The sequence below is a fragment of the Hemiscyllium ocellatum genome, chromosome 3, assembly GCF_020745735.1.
Source record: "Hemiscyllium ocellatum isolate sHemOce1 chromosome 3, sHemOce1.pat.X.cur, whole genome shotgun sequence".
Lineage (NCBI taxonomy): Eukaryota > Metazoa > Chordata > Chondrichthyes > Orectolobiformes > Hemiscylliidae > Hemiscyllium > Hemiscyllium ocellatum.
Window position 1 is genome coordinate 4,268,396 of NC_083403.1, and position 19,962 is coordinate 4,288,357.

At 49.5% G+C, this 19,962-nt stretch overlaps 7 non-coding genes and 1 pseudogene across 7 annotated transcripts; all 8 read right to left on the reverse strand.

Moving 5' to 3' along the window:
* Positions 1-1,365: 1,365 nt before the first annotated feature.
* LOC132809921 (5S ribosomal RNA) lies at positions 1,366-1,484 on the reverse strand. Its single transcript, XR_009642633.1, has one exon. It is a non-coding gene; the product is annotated as a 5S ribosomal RNA (ribosomal RNA).
* A 1,535-nt stretch (positions 1,485-3,019) lies between these two features.
* On the reverse strand, positions 3,020-3,138 carry LOC132808875 (5S ribosomal RNA). The gene has a single exon (XR_009642167.1). It is a non-coding gene; the product is annotated as a 5S ribosomal RNA (ribosomal RNA).
* Positions 3,139-4,673: 1,535 nt separating this feature from the next.
* LOC132808450 (5S ribosomal RNA) lies at positions 4,674-4,792 on the reverse strand. The gene has a single exon (XR_009642083.1). It is a non-coding gene; the product is annotated as a 5S ribosomal RNA (ribosomal RNA).
* Positions 4,793-6,327: 1,535 nt separating this feature from the next.
* Positions 6,328-6,446, reverse strand: LOC132808496 (5S ribosomal RNA). The gene has a single exon (XR_009642094.1). It is a non-coding gene; the product is annotated as a 5S ribosomal RNA (ribosomal RNA).
* A 1,541-nt stretch (positions 6,447-7,987) lies between these two features.
* On the reverse strand, positions 7,988-8,106 carry LOC132808548 (5S ribosomal RNA). The gene has a single exon (XR_009642116.1). It is a non-coding gene; the product is annotated as a 5S ribosomal RNA (ribosomal RNA).
* Positions 8,107-9,641: 1,535 nt separating this feature from the next.
* On the reverse strand, positions 9,642-9,760 carry LOC132809927 (5S ribosomal RNA). Its single transcript, XR_009642635.1, has one exon. It is a non-coding gene; the product is annotated as a 5S ribosomal RNA (ribosomal RNA).
* Positions 9,761-11,292: 1,532 nt separating this feature from the next.
* Positions 11,293-11,411, reverse strand: LOC132808488 (5S ribosomal RNA). The gene has a single exon (XR_009642090.1). It is a non-coding gene; the product is annotated as a 5S ribosomal RNA (ribosomal RNA).
* Positions 11,412-12,931: 1,520 nt separating this feature from the next.
* On the reverse strand, positions 12,932-13,050 carry LOC132809023 (5S ribosomal RNA; annotated as a pseudogene).
* Between the last annotated feature and the right edge of the window lie 6,912 nt (positions 13,051-19,962).

Sequence of the window (19,962 nt, forward strand, 5' to 3'; positions counted from 1 at the left end):
CACCAGGCTCCTGTAGTCTCCCACATCCCCACGCAGGCCAACTGCAAGCCCTCCCCCTGCTTCATAAGGCTGCAGCCTGCATTCTCTCATCCTTCCGCACTCCTCCACGCCTCCCTTTCCCAATGGCAGGCAGTGGCCAGGGGGGTACCGCAGGGATCACTACTGGCACCGCAGCTTTTTACCATATATCTTAACCATCTACAAGATGCTATTAGCCATAACATTAGCAAATTTGCTGATGATACTAAGCTGGCTGGCAGGGTGAAATGTCATCAGGATGTTAGCAGATTACAGGGTGACCTGGACAAGTTAGGTGAGTGGCCAGATGCAATTTAATGTGGATAAATCAATGGTTACCCACTTTGGTGGAAGGCAGATTACTACCTAAATGGAATCAATTTAGGTCAAGGGGCAGGACAGAGAGATCTGGGGGTTCCTGTACACCACTCAATGAAGGTAAGCATGCAGGTACAGCAGGTAGTGAAGAAGGCTAATAGCATGCTGGCCTTCATAACAAGAGGGATGGAGTATAGAAGCAAAGAGGTTCTTTTGCAGCTGTACAGGGCCCTGGTGAGACCACACCTGGAGTACCGTGTGCAGTTCTGCTCTCCAGATTTGATTCTGGCTATTGAGGGAATGCAGCGTAGGTTCACCAGGTCAATTCCTGGACTGGCGGGATTACCTTACACTGAAAGACTGGAGCGACTGGGCTTGTGTGTACCCTCGAGTTTAGAAGACTGAGAGGGGATCTGATTGAGACATTTCAGATCATCAAAGGATTGGACACTCTGGCGGCAGGAAACATGTTTCCGCTGCTGGGTGAGTGCCGAAACAGAGGACACTGCTTAAAAATACGGGGTAGACCATTTAGGACAGAGATGAGGAGAAACTTCTTCACCCAGAGAGTGGTGGCTGTGTGGAATGCTCTGCCCCAGAGGGCAGTGGAGGCCCAGTCTCTGGATTCATTTAAGAAAGAGTTGCATAGAGCTCTCAAGGATACTGGAATCAAGGGTTACGGAGATAAGGCAGGAACAGGATACTGATTAAGGATGATCAGCCATGATCATATTGAATGGTGGTGCAGGCTCGAAAGGCAGAATGGCCAACTCCTGCACCTATTGTCCTCCTTTCCTGACTGCCACCCGCAGACAGCGTGCAGCCCCAATCCCTTTCTTTCCGTCTTTCTCGCTGATTTCGGCAGCGCTCCGCTCTCCTCCCCTCCCTGTCTGGTGCCTGCAGGCGACTGATGGCCGGCACAGCAGCAGCAGCAGCAGCAGCAGCAGCAGCAAAAATAACCTGCCGCTCCATTGCGTGGCACAACACAAGTGCAGAGGGGTGACTTGAGCAGCCCCTGCTGGCGGAAAAAGCCTACTGCACCTGGTATTCCCAGGCGGTCTCCCATCCAAGTACTAACCAGGCCTGAGTCTGCTTAGCTTCCGAGATCAGAAGAGATCGGGCGTTTTCAGACTAGTATGGCCGTAGGCACCGGCCCCTTCCTTTTCTCCCTACTTCAAGGCGTGTTGGCCAGCCACATTTTCTTTGCTGCTCTTTCTCTTTATCCCCTTTGTTTTTTTTTTCTCTTTTCTCTTTGCTCTTCCTCCTCTGTGCGTGCTTCCCTCCCTCCGTCCCTCCAGCTGCCTTTCAGCCAGCCCTTGCCCACCAGGCTCCTGTAGTCTCCCACATCCCCACGCAGGCCAACTGCAAGCCCTCCCCCTGCTTCATAAGGCTGCAGCCTGCATTCTCTCATCCTTCCGCACTCCTCCACGCCTCCCTTTCCCAATGGCAGGCAGTGGCCAGGGGGGTACCGCAGGGATCACTACTGGCACCGCAGCTTTTTACCATATATTTTAACCATCTACAAGATGCTATTAGCCATAACATTAGCAAATTTGCTGATGATACTAAGCTGGCTGGCAGGGTGAAATGTCATCAGGATGTTAGCAGATTACAGGGTGACCTGGACAAGTTAGGTGAGTGGCCAGATGCAATTTAATGTGGATAAATCAATGGTTACCCACTTTGGTGGAAGGCAGATTACTACCTAAATGCAATCAATTTAGGTCAAGGGGCAGGACAGAGAGATCTGGGGGTTCCTGTACACCACTCAATGAAGGTAAGCATGCAGGTACAGCAGGTAGTGAAGAAGGCTAATAGCATGCTGGCCTTCATAACAAGAGGGATGGAGTATAGAAGCAAAGAGGTTCTTTTGCAGCTGTACAGGGCCCTGGTGAGACCACACCTGGAGTACTGTGTGCAGTTCTGCTCTCCAGATTTGATTCTGGCTATTGAGGGAATGCAGCGTAGGTTCACCAGGTCAATTCCTGGACTGGCGGGATTACCTTACACTGAAAGACTGGAGCGACTGGGCTTGTGTGTACCCTCGAGTTTAGAAGACTGAGAGGGGATCTGATTGAGACATTTCAGATCATCAAAGGATTGGACACTCTGGCGGCAGGAAACATGTTTCCGCTGCTGGGTGAGTGCCGAAACAGAGGACACTGCTTAAAAATACGGGGTAGACCATTTAGGACAGAGATGAGGAGAAACTTCTTCACCCAGAGAGTGGTGGCTGTGTGGAATGCTCTGCCCCAGAGGGCAGTGGAGGCCCAGTCTCTGGATTCATTTAAGAAAGAGTTGCATAGAGCTCTCAAGGATACTGGAATCAAGGGTTACGGAGATAAGGCAGGAACAGGATACTGATTAAGGATGATCAGCCATGATCATATTGAATGGTGGTGCAGGCTCGAAAGGCAGAATGGCCAACTCCTGCACCTATTGTCCTCCTTTCCTGACTGCCACCCGCAGACAGCGTGCAGCCCCAATCCCTTTCTTTCCGTCTTTCTCGCTGATTTCGGCAGCGCTCCGCTCTCCTCCCCTCCCTGTCTGGTGCCTGCAGGCGACTGATGGCCGGCACAGCAGCAGCAGCAGCAGCAGCAGCAGCAAAAATAACCTGCCGCTCCATTGCGTGGCACAACACAAGTGCAGAGGGGTGACTTGAGCAGCCCCTGCTGGCGGAAAAAGCCTACTGCACCTGGTATTCCCAGGCGGTCTCCCATCCAAGTACTAACCAGGCCTGAGTCTGCTTAGCTTCCGAGATCAGACGAGATCGGGCGTTTTCAGACTAGTATGGCCGTAGGCACCGGCCCCTTCCTTTTCTCCCTACTTCAAGGCGTGCTGGCCAGCCACATTTTCTTTGCTGCTCTTTCTCTTTATCCCCTTTGTTTTTTTTTTCTCTTTTCTCTTTGCTCTTCCTCCTCTGTGCGTGCTTCCCTCCCTCCGTCCCTCCAGCTGCCTTTCAGCCAGCCCTTGCCCACCAGGCTCCTGTAGTCTCCCACATCCCCACGCAGGCCAACTGCAAGCCCTCCCCCTGCTTCATAAGGCTGCAGCCTGCATTCTCTCATCCTTCCGCACTCCTCCACGCCTCCCTTTCCCAATGGCAGGCAGTGGCCAGGGGGGTACCGCAGGGATCACTACTGGCACCGCAGCTTTTTACCATATATTTTAACCATCTACAAGATGCTATTAGCCATAACATTAGCAAATTTGCTGATGATACTAAGCTGGCTGGCAGGGTGAAATGTCATCAGGATGTTAGCAGATTACAGGGTGACCTGGACAAGTTAGGTGAGTGGCCAGATGCAATTTAATCTGGATAAATCAATGGTTACCCACTTTGGTGGAAGGCAGATTACTACCTAAATGGAATCAATTTAGGTCAAGGGGCAGGACAGAGAGATCTGGGGGTTCCTGTACACCACTCAATGAAGGTAAGCATGCAGGTACAGCAGGTAGTGAAGAAGGCTAATAGCATGCTGGCCTTCATAACAAGAGGGATGGAGTATAGAAGCAAAGAGGTTCTTTTGCAGCTGTACAGGGCCCTGGTGAGACCACACCTGGAGTACTGTGTGCAGTTCTGCTCTCCAGATTTGATTCTGGCTATTGAGGGAATGCAGCGTAGGTTCACCAGGTCAATTCCTGGACTGGCGGGATTACCTTACACTGAAAGACTGGAGCGACTGGGCTTGTGTGTACCCTCGAGTTTAGAAGACTGAGAGGGGATCTGATTGAGACATTTCAGATCATCAAAGGATTGGACACTCTGGCGGCAGGAAACATGTTTCCGCTGCTGGGTGAGTGCCGAAACAGAGGACACTGCTTAAAAATACGGGGTAGACCATTTAGGACAGAGATGAGGAGAAACTTCTTCACCCAGAGAGTGGTGGCTGTGTGGAATGCTCTGCCCCAGAGGGCAGTGGAGGCCCAGTCTCTGGATTCATTTAAGAAAGAGTTGCATAGAGCTCTCAAGGATAGTGGAATCAAGGGTTACGGAGATAAGGCAGGAACAGGATACTGATTAAGGATGATCAGCCATGATCATATTGAATGGTGGTGCAGGCTCGAAAGGCAGAATGGCCAACTCCTGCACCTATTGTCCTCCTTTCCTGACTGCCACCCGCAGACAGCGTGCAGCCCCAATCCCTTTCTTTCCGTCTTTCTCGCTGATTTCGGCAGCGCTCCGCTCTCCTCCCCTCCCTGTCTGGTGCCTGCAGGCGACTGATGGCCGGCACAGCAGCAGCAGCAGCAGCAGCAGCAGCAAAAATAACCTGCCGCTCCATTGCGTGGCACAACACAAGTGCAGAGGGGTGACTTGAGCAGCCCCTGCTGGCGGAAAAAGCATACTGCACCTGGTATTCCCAGGCGGTCTCCCATCCAAGTACTAACCAGGCCTGAGTCTGCTTAGCTTCCGAGATCAGACGAGATCGGGCGTTTTCAGACTAGTATGGCCGTAGGCACCGGCCCCTTCCTTTTCTCCCTACTTCAAGGCGTGCTGGCCAGCCACATTTTCTTTGCTGCTCTTTCTCTTTATCCCCTTTGTTTTTTTTTTCTCTTTTCTCTTTGCTCTTCCTCCTCTGTGCGTGCTTCCCTCCCTCCGTCCCTCCAGCTGCCTTTCAGCCGGCCCTTGCCCACCAGGCTCCTGTAGTCTCCCACATCCCCACGCAGGCCAACTGCAAGCCCTCCCCCTGCTTCACAAGGCTGCAGCCTGCATTCTCTCATCCTTCCGCACTCCTCCACGCCTCCCTTTCCCAATGGCAGGCAGTGGCCAGGGGGGTACCGCAGGGATCACTACTGGCACCGCAGCTTTTTACCATATATCTTAACCATCTACAAGATGCTATTAGCCATAACATTAGCAAATTTGCTGATGATACTAAGCTGGCTGGCAGGGTGAAATGTCATCAGGATGTTAGCAGATTACAGGGTGACCTGGACAAGTTAGGTGAGTGGCCAGATGCAATTTAATGTGGATAAATCAATGGTTACCCACTTTGGTGGAAGGCAGATTACTACCTAAATGCAATCAATTTAGGTCAAGGGGCAGGACAGAGAGATCTGGGGGTTCCTGTACACCACTCAATGAAGGTAAGCATGCAGGTACAGCAGGTAGTGAAGAAGGCTAATAGCATGCTGGCCTTCATAACAAGAGGGATGGAGTATAGAAGCAAAGAGGTTCTTTTGCAGCTGTACAGGGCCCTGGTGAGACCACACCTGGAGTACCGTGTGCAGTTCTGCTCTCCAGATTTGATTCTGGCTATTGAGGGAATGCAGCGTAGGTTCACCAGGTCAATTCCTGGACTGGCGGGATTACCTTACACTGAAAGACTGGAGCGACTGGGCTTGTGTGTACCCTCGAGTTTAGAAGACTGAGAGGGGATCTGATTGAGACATTTCAGATCATCAAAGGATTGGACACTCTGGCGGCAGGAAACATGTTTCCGCTGCTGGGTGAGTGCCGAAACAGAGGACACTGCTTAAAAATACGGGGTAGACCATTTAGGACAGAGATGAGGAGAAACTTCTTCACCCAGAGAGTGGTGGCTGTGTGGAATGCTCTGCCCCAGAGGGCAGTGGAGGCCCAGTCTCTGGATTCATTTAAGAAAGAGTTGCATAGAGCTCTCAAGGATACTGGAATCAAGGGTTACGGAGATAAGGCAGGAACAGGATACTGATTAAGGATGATCAGCCATGATCATATTGAATGGTGGTGCAGGCTCGAAAGGCAGAATGGCCAACTCCTGCACCTATTGTCCTCCTTTCCTGACTGCCACCCGCAGACAGCGTGCAGCCCCAATCCCTTTCTTTCCGTCTTTCTCGCTGATTTCGGCAGCGCTCCGCTCTCCTCCCCTCCCTGTCTGGTGCCTGCAGGCGACTGATGGCCGGCACAGCAGCAGCAGCAGCAGCAGCAGCAGCAAAAATAACCTGCCGCTCCATTGCGTGGCACAACACAAGTGCAGAGGGGTGACTTGAGCAGCCCCTGCTGGCGGAAAAAGCCTACTGCACCTGGTATTCCCAGGCGGTCTCCTATCCAAGTACTAACCAGGCCTGAGTCTGCTTAACTTCCGAGATCAGAAGAGATCGGGCGTTTTCAGACTAGTATGGCCGTAGGCACCGGCCCCTTCCTTTTCTCCCTACTTCAAGGCGTGCTGGCCAGCCACATTTTCTTTGCTGCTCTTTCTCTTTATCCCCTTTGTTTTTTTTTTCTCTTTTCTCTTTGCTCTTCCTCCTCTGTGCGTGCTTCCCTCCCTCCGTCCCTCCAGCTGCCTTTCAGCCGGCCCTTGCCCACCAGGCTCCTGTAGTCTCCCACATCCCCACGCAGGCCAACTGCAAGCCCTCCCCCTGCTTCATAAGGCTGCAGCCTGCATTCTCTCATCCTTCCGCACTCCTCCACGCCTCCCTTTCCCAATGGCAGGCAGTGGCCAGGGGGGTACCGCAGGGATCACTACTGGCACCGCAGCTTTTTACCATATATCTTAACCATCTACAAGATGCTATTAGCCATAACATTAGCAAATTTGCTGATGATACTAAGCTGGCTGGCAGGGTGAAATGTCATCAGGATGTTAGCAGATTACAGGGTGACCTGGACAAGTTAGGTGAGTGGCCAGATGCAATTTAATGTGGATAAATCAATGGTTACCCACTTTGGTGGAAGGCAGATTACTACCTAAATGCAATCAATTTAGGTCAAGGGGCAGGACAGAGAGATCTGGGGGTTCCTGTACACCACTCAATGAAGGTAAGCATGCCGGTACAGCAGGTAGTGAAGAAGGCTAATAGCATGCTGGCCTTCATAACAAGAGGGATGGAGTATAGAAGCAAAGAGGTTCTTTTGCAGCTGTACAGGGCCCTGGTGAGACCACACCTGGAGTACTGTGTGCAGTTCTGCTCTCCAGATTTGATTCTGGCTATTGAGGGAATGCAGCGTAGGTTCACCAGGTCAATTCCTGGACTGGCGGGATTACCTTACACTGAAAGACTGGAGCGACTGGGCTTGTGTGTACCCTCGAGTTTAGAAGACTGAGAGGGGATCTGATTGAGACATTTCAGATCATCAAAGGATTGGACACTCTGGCGGCAGGAAACATGTTTCCGCTGCTGGGTGAGTGCCGAAACAGAGGACACTGCTTAAAAATACGGGGTAGACCATTTAGGACAGAGATGAGGAGAAACTTCTTCACCCAGAGAGTGGTGGCTGTGTGGAATGCTCTGCCCCAGAGGGCAGTGGAGGCCCAGTCTCTGGATTCATTTAAGAAAGAGTTGCATAGAGCTCTCAAGGATACTGGAATCAAGGGTTACGGAGATAAGGCAGGAACAGGATACTGATTAAGGATGATCAGCCATGATCATATTGAATGGTGGTGCAGGCTCGAAAGGCAGAATGGCCAACTCCTGCACCTATTGTCCTCCTTTCCTGACTGCCACCCGCAGACAGCGTGCAGCCCCAATCCCTTTCTTTCCATCTTTCTCGCTGATTTCGGCAGCGCTCCGCTCTCCTCCCCTCCCTGTCTGGTGCCTGCAGGCGACTGATGGCCGGCACAGCAGCAGCAGCAGCAGCAGCAGCAGCAGCAGCAAAAATAACCTGCTGCTCCATTGCGTGGCACAACACAAGTGCAGAGGGGTGACTTGAGCAGCCCCTGCTGGCGGAAAAAGCCTACTGCACCTGGTATTCCCAGGCGGTCTCCCATCCAAGTACTAACCAGGCCTGAGTCTGCTTAGTTTCCGAGATCAGACGAGATCGGGCGTTTTCAGACTAGTATGGCCGTAGGCACCGGCCCCTTCCTTTTCTCCCTACTTCAAGGCGTGCTGGCCAATCACATTTTCTTTGCTGCTCTTTCTCTTTATCCCCTTTGTTTTTTTTTTCTCTTTTCTCTTTGCTCTTCCTCCTCTGTGCGTGCTTCCCTCCCTCCGTCCCTCCAGCTGCCTTTCAGCCAGCCCTTGCCCACCAGGCTCCTGTAGTCTCCCACATCCCCACGCAGGCCAACTGCAAGCCCTCCCCCTGCTTCATAAGGCTGCAGCCTGCATTCTCTCATCCTTCCGCACTCCTCCACGCCTCCCTTTCCCAATGGCAGGCAGTGGCCAGGGGGGTACCGCAGGGATCACTACTGGCACCGCAGCTTTTTACCATATATCTTAACCATCTACAAGATGCTATTAGCCATAACATTAGCAAATTTGCTGATGATACTAAGCTGGCTGGCAGGGTGAAATGTCATCAGGATGTTAGCAGATTACAGGGTGACCTGGACAAGTTAGGTGAGTGGCCAGATGCAATTTAATGTGGATAAATCAATGGTTACCCACTGTGGTGGAAGGCAGATTACTACCTAAATGGAATCAATTTAGGTCAAGGGGCAGGACAGAGAGATCTGGGGGTTCCTGTACACCACTCAATGAAGGTAAGCATGCAGGTACAGCAGGTAGTGAAGAAGGCTAATAGCATGCTGGCCTTCATAACAAGAGGGATGGAGTATAGAAGCAAAGAGGTTCTTTTGCAGCTGTACAGGGCCCTGGTGAGACCACACCTGGAGTACCGTGTGCAGTTCTGCTCTCCAGATTTGATTCTGGCTATTGAGGGAATGCAGCGTAGGTTCACCAGGTCAATTCCTGGACTGGCGGGATTACCTTACACTGAAAGACTGGAGCGACTGGGCTTGTGTGTACCCTCGAGTTTAGAAGACTGAGAGGGGATCTGATTGAGACATTTCAGATCATCAAAGGATTGGACACTCTGGCGGCAGGAAACATGTTTCCGCTGCTGGGTGAGTGCCGAAACAGAGGACACTGCTTAAAAATACGGGGTAGACCATTTAGGACAGAGATGAGGAGAAACTTCTTCACCCAGAGAGTGGTGGCTGTGTGGAATGCTCTGCCCCAGAGGGCAGTGGAGGCCCAGTCTCTGGATTCATTTAAGAAAGAGTTGCATAGAGCTCTCAAGGATACTGGAATCAAGGGTTACGGAGATAAGGCAGGAACAGGATACTGATTAAGGATGATCAGCCATGATCATATTGAATGGTGGTGCAGGCTCGAAAGGCAGAATGGCCAACTCCTGCACCTATTGTCCTCCTTTCCTGACTGCCACCCGCAGACAGCGTGCAGCCCCAATCCCTTTCTTTCCGTCTTTCTCGCTGATTTCGGCAGCGCTCCGCTCTCCTCCCCTCCCTGTCTGGTGCCTGCAGGCGACTGATGGCCGGCACAGCAGCAGCAGCAGCAGCAGCAGCAGCAAAAATAACCTGCCGCTCCATTGCGTGGCACAACACAAGTGCAGAGGGGTGACTTGAGCAGCCCCTGCTGGCGGAAAAAGCCTACTGCACCTGGTATTCCCAGGCGGTCTCCCATCCAAGTACTAACCAGGCCTGAGTCTGCTTAGCTTCCGAGATCAGAAGAGATCGGGCGTTTTCAGACTAGTATGGCCGTAGGCACTGGCCCCTTCCTTTTCTCCCTACTTCAAGGCGTGTTGGCCAGCCACATTTTCTTTGCTGCTCTTTCTCTTTATCCCCTTTGTTTTTTTTTTCTCTTTTCTCTTTGCTCTTCCTCCTCTGTGCGTGCTTCCCTCCCTCCGTCCCTCCAGCTGCCTTTCAGCCAGCCCTTGCCCACCAGGCTCCTGTAGTCTCCCACATCCCCACGCAGGCCAACTGCAAGCCCTCCCCCTGCTTCATAAGGCTGCAGCCTGCATTCTCTCATCCTTCCGCACTCCTCCACGCCTCCCTTTCCCAATGGCAGGCAGTGGCCAGGGGGGTACCGCAGGGATCACTACTGGCACCGCAGCTTTTTACCATATATTTTAACCATCTACAAGATGCTATTAGCCATAACATTAGCAAATTTGCTGATGATACTAAGCTGGCTGGCAGGGTGAAATGTCATCAGGATGTTAGCAGATTACAGGGTGACCTGGACAAGTTAGGTGAGTGGCCAGATGCAATTTAATGTGGATAAATCAATGGTTACCCACTTTGGTGGAAGGCAGATTACTACCTAAATGCAATCAATTTAGGTCAAGGGGCAGGACAGAGAGATCTGGGGGTTCCTGTACACCACTCAATGAAGGTAAGCATGCAGGTACAGCAGGTAGTGAAGAAGGCTAATAGCATGCTGGCCTTCATAACAAGAGGGATGGAGTATAGAAGCAAAGAGGTTCTTTTGCAGCTGTACAGGGCCCTGGTGAGACCACACCTGGAGTACCGTGTGCAGTTCTGCTCTCCAGATTTGATTCTGGCTATTGAGGGAATGCAGCGTAGGTTCACCAGGTCAATTCCTGGACTGGCGGGATTACCTTACACTGAAAGACTGGAGCGACTGGGCTTGTGTGTACCCTCGAGTTTAGAAGACTGAGAGGGGATCTGATTGAGACATTTCAGATCATCAAAGGATTGGACACTCTGGCGGCAGGAAACATGTTTCCGCTGCTGGGTGAGTGCCGAAACAGAGGACACTGCTTAAAAATACGGGGTAGACCATTTAGGACAGAGATGAGGAGAAACTTCTTCACCCAGAGAGTGGTGGCTGTGTGGAATGCTCTGCCCCAGAGGGCAGTGGAGGCCCAGTCTCTGGATTCATTTAAGAAAGAGTTGCATAGAGCTCTCAAGGATACTGGAATCAAGGGTTACGGAGATAAGGCAGGAACAGGATACTGATTAAGGATGATCAGCCATGATCATATTGAATGGTGGTGCAGGCTCGAAAGGCAGAATGGCCAACTCCTGCACCTATTGTCCTCCTTTCCTGACTGCCACCCGCAGACAGCGTGCAGCCCCAATCCCTTTCTTTCCGTCTTTCTCGCTGATTTCGGCAGCGCTCCGCTCTCCTCCCCTCCCTGTCTGGTGCCTGCAGGCGACTGATGGCCGGCACAGCAGCAGCAGCAGCAGCAGCAGCAAAAATAACCTGCCGCTCCATTGCGTGGCACAACACAAGTGCAGAGGGGTGACTTGAGCAGCCCCTGCTGGCGGAAAAAGCCTACTGCACTTGGTCTTCCCAGGCGGTCTCCCATCCAAGTACTAACCAGGCCTGAGTCTGCTTAGCTTCCGAGATCAGACGAGATCGGGCGTTTTCAGACTAGTATGGCCGTAGGCACCGGCCCCTTCCTTTTCTCCCTACTTCAAGGCGTGCTGGCCAGCCACATTTTCTTTGCTGCTCTTTCTCTTTATCCCCTTTGTTTTTTTTTTCTCTTTTCTCTTTGCTCTTCCTCCTCTGTGCGTGCTTCCCTCCCTCCGTCCCTCCAGCTGCCTTTCAGCCAGCCCTTGCCCACCAGGCTCCTGTAGTCTCCCACATCCCCACGCAGGCCAACTGCAAGCCCTCCCCCTGCTTCATAAGGCTGCAGCCTGCATTCTCTCATCCTTCCGCACTCCTCCACGCCTCCCTTTCCCAATGGCAGGCAGTGGCCAGGGGGGTACCGCAGGGATCACTACTGGCACCGCAGCTTTTTACCATATATCTTAACCATCTACAAGATGCTATTAGCCATAACATTAGCAAATTTGCTGATGATACTAAGCTGGCTGGCAGGGTGAAATGTCATCAGGATGTTAGCAGATTACAGGGTGACCTGGACAAGTTAGGTGAGTGGCCAGATGCAATTTAATGTGGATAAATCAATGGTTACCCACTTTGGTGCAAGGCAGATTACTACCTAAATGGAATCAATTTAGGTCAAGGGGCAGGACAGAGAGATCTGGGGGTTCCTGTACACCACTCAATGAAGGTAAGCATGCAGGTACAGCAGGTAGTGAAGAAGGCTAATAGCATGCTGGCCTTCATAACAAGAGGGATGGAGTATAGAAGCAAAGAGGTTCTTTTGCAGCTGTACAGGGCCCTGGTGAGACCACACCTGCAGTACTGTGTGCAGTTCTGGTCTCCAGATTTGATTCTGGCTATTGAGGGAATGCAGCGTAGGTTCACCAGGTCAATTCCTGGACTGGCGGGATTACCTTACACTGAAAGACTGGAGCGACTGGACTTGTGTGTACCCTCGAGTTTAGAAGACTGAGAGGGGATCTGATTGAGACATTTCAGATCATCAAAGGATTGGACACTCTGGCGGCAGGAAACATGTTTCCGCTGCTGGGTGAGTGCCGAAACAGAGGACACTGCTTAAAAATACGGGGTAGACCATTTAGGACAGAGATGAGGAGAAACTTCTTCACCCAGAGAATGGTGGCTGTGTGGAATGCTCTGCCCCAGAGGGCAGTGGAGGCCCAGTCTCTGGATTCATTTAAGAAAGAGTTGCATAGAGCTCTCAAGGATAGTGGAATCAAGGGTTACGGAGATAAGGCAGGAACAGGATACTGATTAAGGATGATCAGCCATGATCATATTGAATGGTGGTGCAGGCTCGAAAGGCAGAATGGCCAACTCCTGCACCTATTGTCCTCCTTTCCTGACTGCCACCCGCAGACAGCGTGCAGCCCCAATCCCTTTCTTTCCGTCGTTCTTGCTGATTTCGGCAGCGCTCCGCTCTCCTCCCCTCCCTGTCTAGTGCCTGCAGGCGACTGATGGCCGGCACAGCAGCAGCAGCAAAAATAACCTGCCGCTCCATTGCGTGGCACAACACAAGTGCAGAGGGGTGACTTGAGCAGCCCCTGCTGGCGGAAAAAGCCTACTGCACCTGGTATTCCCAGGCGGTCTCACATCCAAGTCCTAACCAGGACTGAGTCTGCTTACCTTCCGAAATCAGACGAGATCGGGCGTTTTCAGACTAGTATGGCCGGAGGCACCGGCCCCTTCCTTTTCTCCCTACTTCAAGGCGTGCTGGCCAGCCACATTTTCTTTGCTGCTCTTTCTCTTTATCCCCTTTGTTTTTTTTTTCTCTTTTCTCTTTGCTCTTCCTCCTCTGTGCGTGCTTCCCTCCCTCCGTCCCTCCAGCTGCCTTTCAGCCAGCCCTTGTTTCCGCACTGTAGTGATTCTATGATTCACTGCTCTAACTTCATCACTGTGCTTTGTCACATAGAGTAATAGAGATGTACAACACGGAAACAGACCCTTCGGTCCAACTTGTCCATGCCAACCAGATATACCAACCTCATCTAGTCCCAGTTGACAGCACCTGGCCCATATTCCTCTGAATCCTTCTCATTCATATACCCATCCAGATACCTTTTGAATGTTGCAATTGTACTCGCCTCCACCACTTCCTCTGGCAGCTCATTCCACACATGCACCACCCATTGTGTGAAAAAGTTGACCCTCAGGTCTCTTTTATATCTTTACCCTCTCAACCTTAACCAATGCTCTCCAGTTCTGGACTCCTCCACCCCAGGGAAAAGACTTTGTCTATTTATCCTATCCACAACCCTCATGATTTTATAAACCTCATTAATGTCACCCCTCAGCCTCTGACACTCCAGAGAAAACAGCCCCGCCCTATTTAACCTCTCCCTATATCTCAAAACCTCCAACCCTGGCAACATCCCAGTAAATCTTTTCTGAACCCTTTCAAATTTCATAACATCTTTTCAATAGAAACGAGACCAGAACTGCACGCAATATTCCAAATGTGGTCTAACCAACATCCTGTACAGCCACAACATGACCTTCCAACTCCTGTACTCAATACTCTGACCAATAAAGGAAAGCAGACCAAACACCTTCTTCACTATCCTATCTACCTGCGACTCTACTTTCAAAGAGCTGCACTCCAAGGTCTCTTTGTTCAGCAACACTCCCTGAGACCTTACCATTAAGTGTATAAGTCTTCCTAAGAGTTGCTTTCCCAAAATGCAGCACCTCGCATTTATCTGAATTAAACTCCATCTGCCATTCCTCAGCCCATTGGTCCATCCGATCAAGATCCCGTTGTAATCTGAGGTAACCTTCTTCGCTGTCCACTACACCTACAATTTTGGTGTCCTCTGCAACCTTACTAACTGTACCTTTTGTGCTGACATCCAAATCATTTATATAAATGACAAAAAGTAGTGGACCCTAGCACCAATCCTTGTGGCATTCCAATGGTTACAGGCCTCCAGTCTGAAAAACAATCCTGCACCACCACCCTCTGTCTTCTGCCTACGAGCCAGTTCTGTATCCAAATGGCTAGTTCCCCCGTATTCCATGAGATCTAACCTTGCTAATCAGTCTCCCATGAAAAACCTTGTTGAATGCCATACTGAAGTCCATATAGATCACGTCCACCATACTGCCCTAATCAATTCCCTTTGTTAATTCTTCAAAAACTTAATGATGTTTGTGAGGCATGATTTCCCACGCACAGAGCCATGTTTACTATACCTAATCAGTCCTCGCCTTTCCAAATACATGTACATCCTATCCCTCAGGATTCCCTCCAATAACATGCCGACAAACGACATCAGGCCCACCAGTCCATAGCTCCCTGGATTGTCTTTATCACCTTTCTAATATAGTGGCACCACGTTAGCCAACCGCCAGTTTTCCGGCACCTCCCCTGTGACTATCAATGATACAAGTATCTCAGCAAGGGACTCAGCAATCACTCCTCAGCTTCCCACAGTGTTCTAGACTACACCTGATCAGATCCGGAGGATTTATCCACCTTTTCGCATTTCAAGACGTCCAGCACTTCCTCCTCTGTAAATAGTAATGTTTTTCAAGGTGTCACCATCGATTTCCCCACATTCTATATCTTCCATGTCTTTCTCCACAGTAAATACTGTTGAAAACTACACGTTTAGTATCTCCCCCTACATCTCCTGCGGCTCCACACAAAGGCCACCTTGCTGACCTTTATGGGGCCCTATTCTCTCCCTAGTCACCCTTTTGTCCTTAATGTGTTTGTAAAATCCCTTTGCATTCTCTTTAACCCTATTTGCCAAAGCTATCTCATGTCCCCCTTTTGCCCTCCTGATTTCCCTCAAGTATACTCCTATTACCTTTTATACTCTTCTAAGGTTTCACTCCATCTTTCCTGTATACACCTGACATATGCTTCCTTCTTTTTCTTCATCAAGCCATCAATTTTTTTCGTCATCCAGCTTTCCCTACATCCTCAAATAATTCAATAAGGCTCATGTGGCATAACCTGCCCCTCACAAAGCCATGCTGACTGTCTCTAATCAAATTAAGCATTTCCAAATAATCATAAATCCTGTCTCTCAGAATCCTCTCCAATAATTTTACCCACCACTGACACAAGACTGACTGCCCCATAATTCCCAGGGTTTTCACTGTTCCCTTTCTTGCCACCCTCCAACCATCCGATAGTACTCCAGTGGACATTGAGGACGCAAAGATCATCACCAAAGTCATAGCAATCTCTTCCCTCGCTTCTCGTAGCAACCTTGCATATATCCCGTCTGGGCCCAGGGGACTTATCTATCCTAATGTTTTTCAAAATGTCCAGCACATCCTCCTTCTTAACATCAATCTGTTTGAGCTTATCAGCCTGTTTCATGCTGTATTCATAAACAACCCTCTCACAGGTGAATACTGAAGCAAAGTATTCCTTGAGGGCCTCCCCTACCTCCTCCAACTCCAGGCACAAGTTCCCTCCGCTATCTCTGATCAGCCCTACCCTCACTCTGGCAATCCTCTTATTCCTCACATAAGTGTAGAACACCTTGGGGTTTTCATTAATCGTCCTTCTAGCTCTCCTAAGTCCATTCTTCTGTTCCTTCCTGGCTACCTTGTAACTCTCTAGAGCCCTGTCTGATCCTTGCTTCTTCAACCTTAAGTAAGTTTCCTTCTTCCTCTTGACTAGATATTCCAGATCTCTTGACATCTAAGGTTCCCTCACCCTACCATCCCTTCATTGCTTCAGTGGGACAAACCTATCCAGCACTTGCAACAAGTGTTCCCAACAACCTCCACATTGTGTCCTGCATTTCCCTGAGAACACCTATTCCCAATGTATTCTCCATAGTTCCTGCCTAATAGCATTGTAATACCCCCTCCCCAATTAAATACTTTCCCATACCGTCTGCTCCTATCCCATAGTAAAGGTCAGGGAATTGTGGTCACTAAGAGATCTGACCCCTGACCTGGTTCATTGCTAAGCACTAAATCCAATATAGCCAGTATCGTGTGCTAGTGAGGCAAGGAATAGAAAGATCGGAGAGATAAATGTATGGCTAAGTAGCTGGTGCAGGGTTACTAATCAGCGAAAATGGTACATCGGTACTCAGAAAGGACATACTGGAGGGCATATCAACTCGGGCAAAAAGAAGCATATTTAAGGTCAGGAAGCTAAAATTGGACATGGCCTGTGAGGAATGTTAAAAAAGCAGGAAAGAACTCTAGCAGGGAATGAGGACAGCAAGAAGAGGACATGAAATGACCTTGGCAAGTCAGGTGAAAGAGATTCTGAAGGCATTCTACACATACATTACAAACAAGAGGCTAACCAGGGAGAAAGTAGGACCACTCAAGGAAGGAGGGAACTTGTGCTTGGAGACTGAGGATGTGGGTGAGGTCCTAAATGAGTACTTTACATCAGTATTCCCCCAGGAGAAGGATATGGAGGATGGTGAGATTTGGGTGGAGCATGCTAACATGCTGCGGTATTTTGAGATCAAGTAAGAAGTGGTGTTGGGTCTCTTAAAGAGCACTTAAGATGGATAAGCCCCCAGGGCATGATGCTATCCACCCCAGGTTATTGAGAGAGGCAGGAGAAGAGATTGTTTGGGTCTTGACCAAGATGTTTGTGCCCTCATTAGCCACCAGAGAGGTCCTGGAGGACTGGCAAGGAGCTAATGTTGTTCCTCTGTTCAAGAAGAGAAATAGGGATAATCCAGGAGACTATAGATTGGTGAGTCTCATATTGGTGGTTGGGAAAGGGACAGGATAGGATTTACATTTGGAAAAGTCTGGCCTAATTAGGGACGGTCAGCATGGCTTTGAGAAGCACGGATCATGCCTGACTAAATTGATTGCACTTTTTAAAATGGTGACAATGGTGACTGATGAGAGTAGAGCAGTGGATGTTAGCTACATGGATTTTAATAAGGCTTTCAGTAATGTTCCTCATGGTAGGCTCATCCAGAAGATTAAGATCTCAGTAGGATGGGATCCCCGGTGACTTGGCCACCTGGATTCAGAATTGGCTTGCCCATAGAAGGCAGAGGGTAGTGGTGGAAGGATGTTTTTCAAGTTGGAGGTCCGTGACTTAGTGGTGTTCCACAGGGATCTGTACTGGGATCTCTGCTGTTTGTGATATTTATAAAAATGAATTGGATGAAAATGTAGATGATACAAGGATCTGTGGAGTTTTGGATAGTGTAGAAGGTTGTCAAAGGATTCGGCAGGATATAGATCAGTGCAGATATGGGTGGAGAAATGATAGATGGAGTTTAATCTGGGTAAGTGTGAGGTGCTGCATTTGGGAATTCAAATGTTAAGGAAATGTAGACAGTTAATAGCAGGACCCTGAACAGTACTGCTGTACAAAGGGATTTTGGGGTTCAATTTGATAACTTCCTTGAAGTGGCCACACCAGTAGATAGGATGGTAAAGAAGGTGTAATGTATGCTTGCCTTTATTGGTTGAGGAATTAAGTACAAGAGTCAGGATTTCATGTTGCAGCTTTATGAGACTCTGGTCTAGCCACACTAAGAATATTGCGTCCAGTTCTGGTCACCACATTACAGGAAGGATGTGGAGGCTTTGCAGAGGTTGTAGAAGTGGTTTACCAGGATGTTGCCTGGATTAGAGGGTATGAGCAATAAGAAGCATTGACAAAAATTAGGGTTGTTTTCTCTGGGGGCGGGGGAGGAGGCTGAAGGGAGATTTGATAAAGATTTCTAAAATTGGGAGATGCATAGATAGAGTTTTACCCTGAGATGAAATATCTAAAGTAAGGGAGCGCGCATTTGAGGTGAAAGGGGCAAAGTTCAAAGGAGATGTGAGGTGTAAGTTTTTTACACAGAGAGCGGTAGGGGTCTGGAATGCACTGTCAAGGATGGTGGAGGAGGCAGATACAATAGAGTCGTGTAAGAGACTGTTAGGTAAGCACATGGATATGTCAGGGATGGAGGGATATGGACAAGGGGCAGGCAGAAGGGATTCGTTTAAATTGGCGTCATTTTCACCACAGCATCCTGGGCTAAAGTGCCCATTCCTGTGCTGTATTCTTCTCGGTTTTATTTTCAACTAACGCCAGAGGGTGAGGGGCTACCTGATGGAAATTTTCAAGACAGACACACCGAACAGGTCACTGATAGCAACCCATCGATAATGGAAAAGCTCAGCTGGTCAGGCATCATCCCAGGAGCGGGAGAATAAACATTTCAGGCAAAAGCCCTTCATAAGGATTGAGACTTGTGGCCCAAGGGGGCTGAGAGATAAATGGGAGTGGGATGAGGTGGGAGGGGAAGGTAACTGGGATTGTGATAGGTGGATGAAGGTGGGGGTGAATGTGATAGGGCAGAGAGGAGGGTGAAGCAGACATGCAGGAAGGAACTTGGACAGGGAGGACAGTTCAAGAGGATGGTACCGAGTTGGAAGGTTGGATCTGGGATAAGGTGGGGGAGGGGAAATGAGGAAGCTGATGAAATTCACATTGATCCCGTGTGGTTGGAAGGGTCCAGGGCGAAAGATGAGGCCTTCTTTCTCCAGTAGTCGGGTGACTATGGTTTGGTGGTGAAGCATTGTCAATGCCTGCGACTGCTCAGGTGAAATAAAAACCATTCAGAAGGGAGGGCAGAAATACAGGAACAGCAACTGAAATAAACAGGGCACAAAAATTGGCCAAAAAGCAAAGTATGCTGGGAATCCTGAGCCAAGACAGGCACACAAGAGACAATTCTGCCCAGGGACAATCCTTGCAAGATTTACGCCCGGACAATTGAAAACTGGAGAGGCACCAGAGCACATTACAAAGTGTGTCAAACAAACATCACAAGATGCGTGGGACATGCCTCAGTAAGGCAGAAGACCAGGTGTGTATTCGGGGACGAAACCAGACTTCCAGGCCCAAGGCAGACACACCAAACAGGTGACTGTTAGCAAGCCATCGATAACCATTTGCAGCATTTCAAGGTGATAAAACCAATTAGTTTGATTCCCCTGATTAGCCAAGTCCTTGGAAGGTTCCAGAATGTAGCCAGCAGGGTATAAGAACCTGGCCTGGCAGAACTTGACTGGACCCCACTCTCCAGCCGATCTACAGGCAGGTCAGGATACAGCAGTGAGCAGAGCAGCTCACCCTCCGACCAGAGAGAGAATCAATTCATAAAGAGAGGTGGAACAATTCAATAGAGTAGCAAAAGGTCTGGGAAGTGTCTTAATATTCAAAAGAATCTGATCGTTAGAAATAGAGTTGGTAAAATTGTCAAGTGTAGTTTTTCCCTTTGTTGTCTCAAATAAAGTTGGGACTTGGCTGACTGACTGCAGTCTCATGCTGTGTTGTCCTTACCTGATACACGCTAAGGACCCTGGGTAAATAAATATTGTGTACACTGGTCGAGGAGTCTGCAGGCTCTTAGAAACACTCATTACTAGACAAAATACATGGACTGTAGCAATTCAAAAACAGGGCTCACCACAATCTTCAGGCAAGAAGGAATGCGCTATAAAAACCAATCTTGTCAGAATCTCCTGCACACCGAGAGGTAACAGGAAATACTATGTGTCGACAAAGTGAAATGACTGAAAAGTACTGTTATGGGTTCAGACTTTGTTTGACATTTTTTATTTCTTAATGTGAATGAAGAG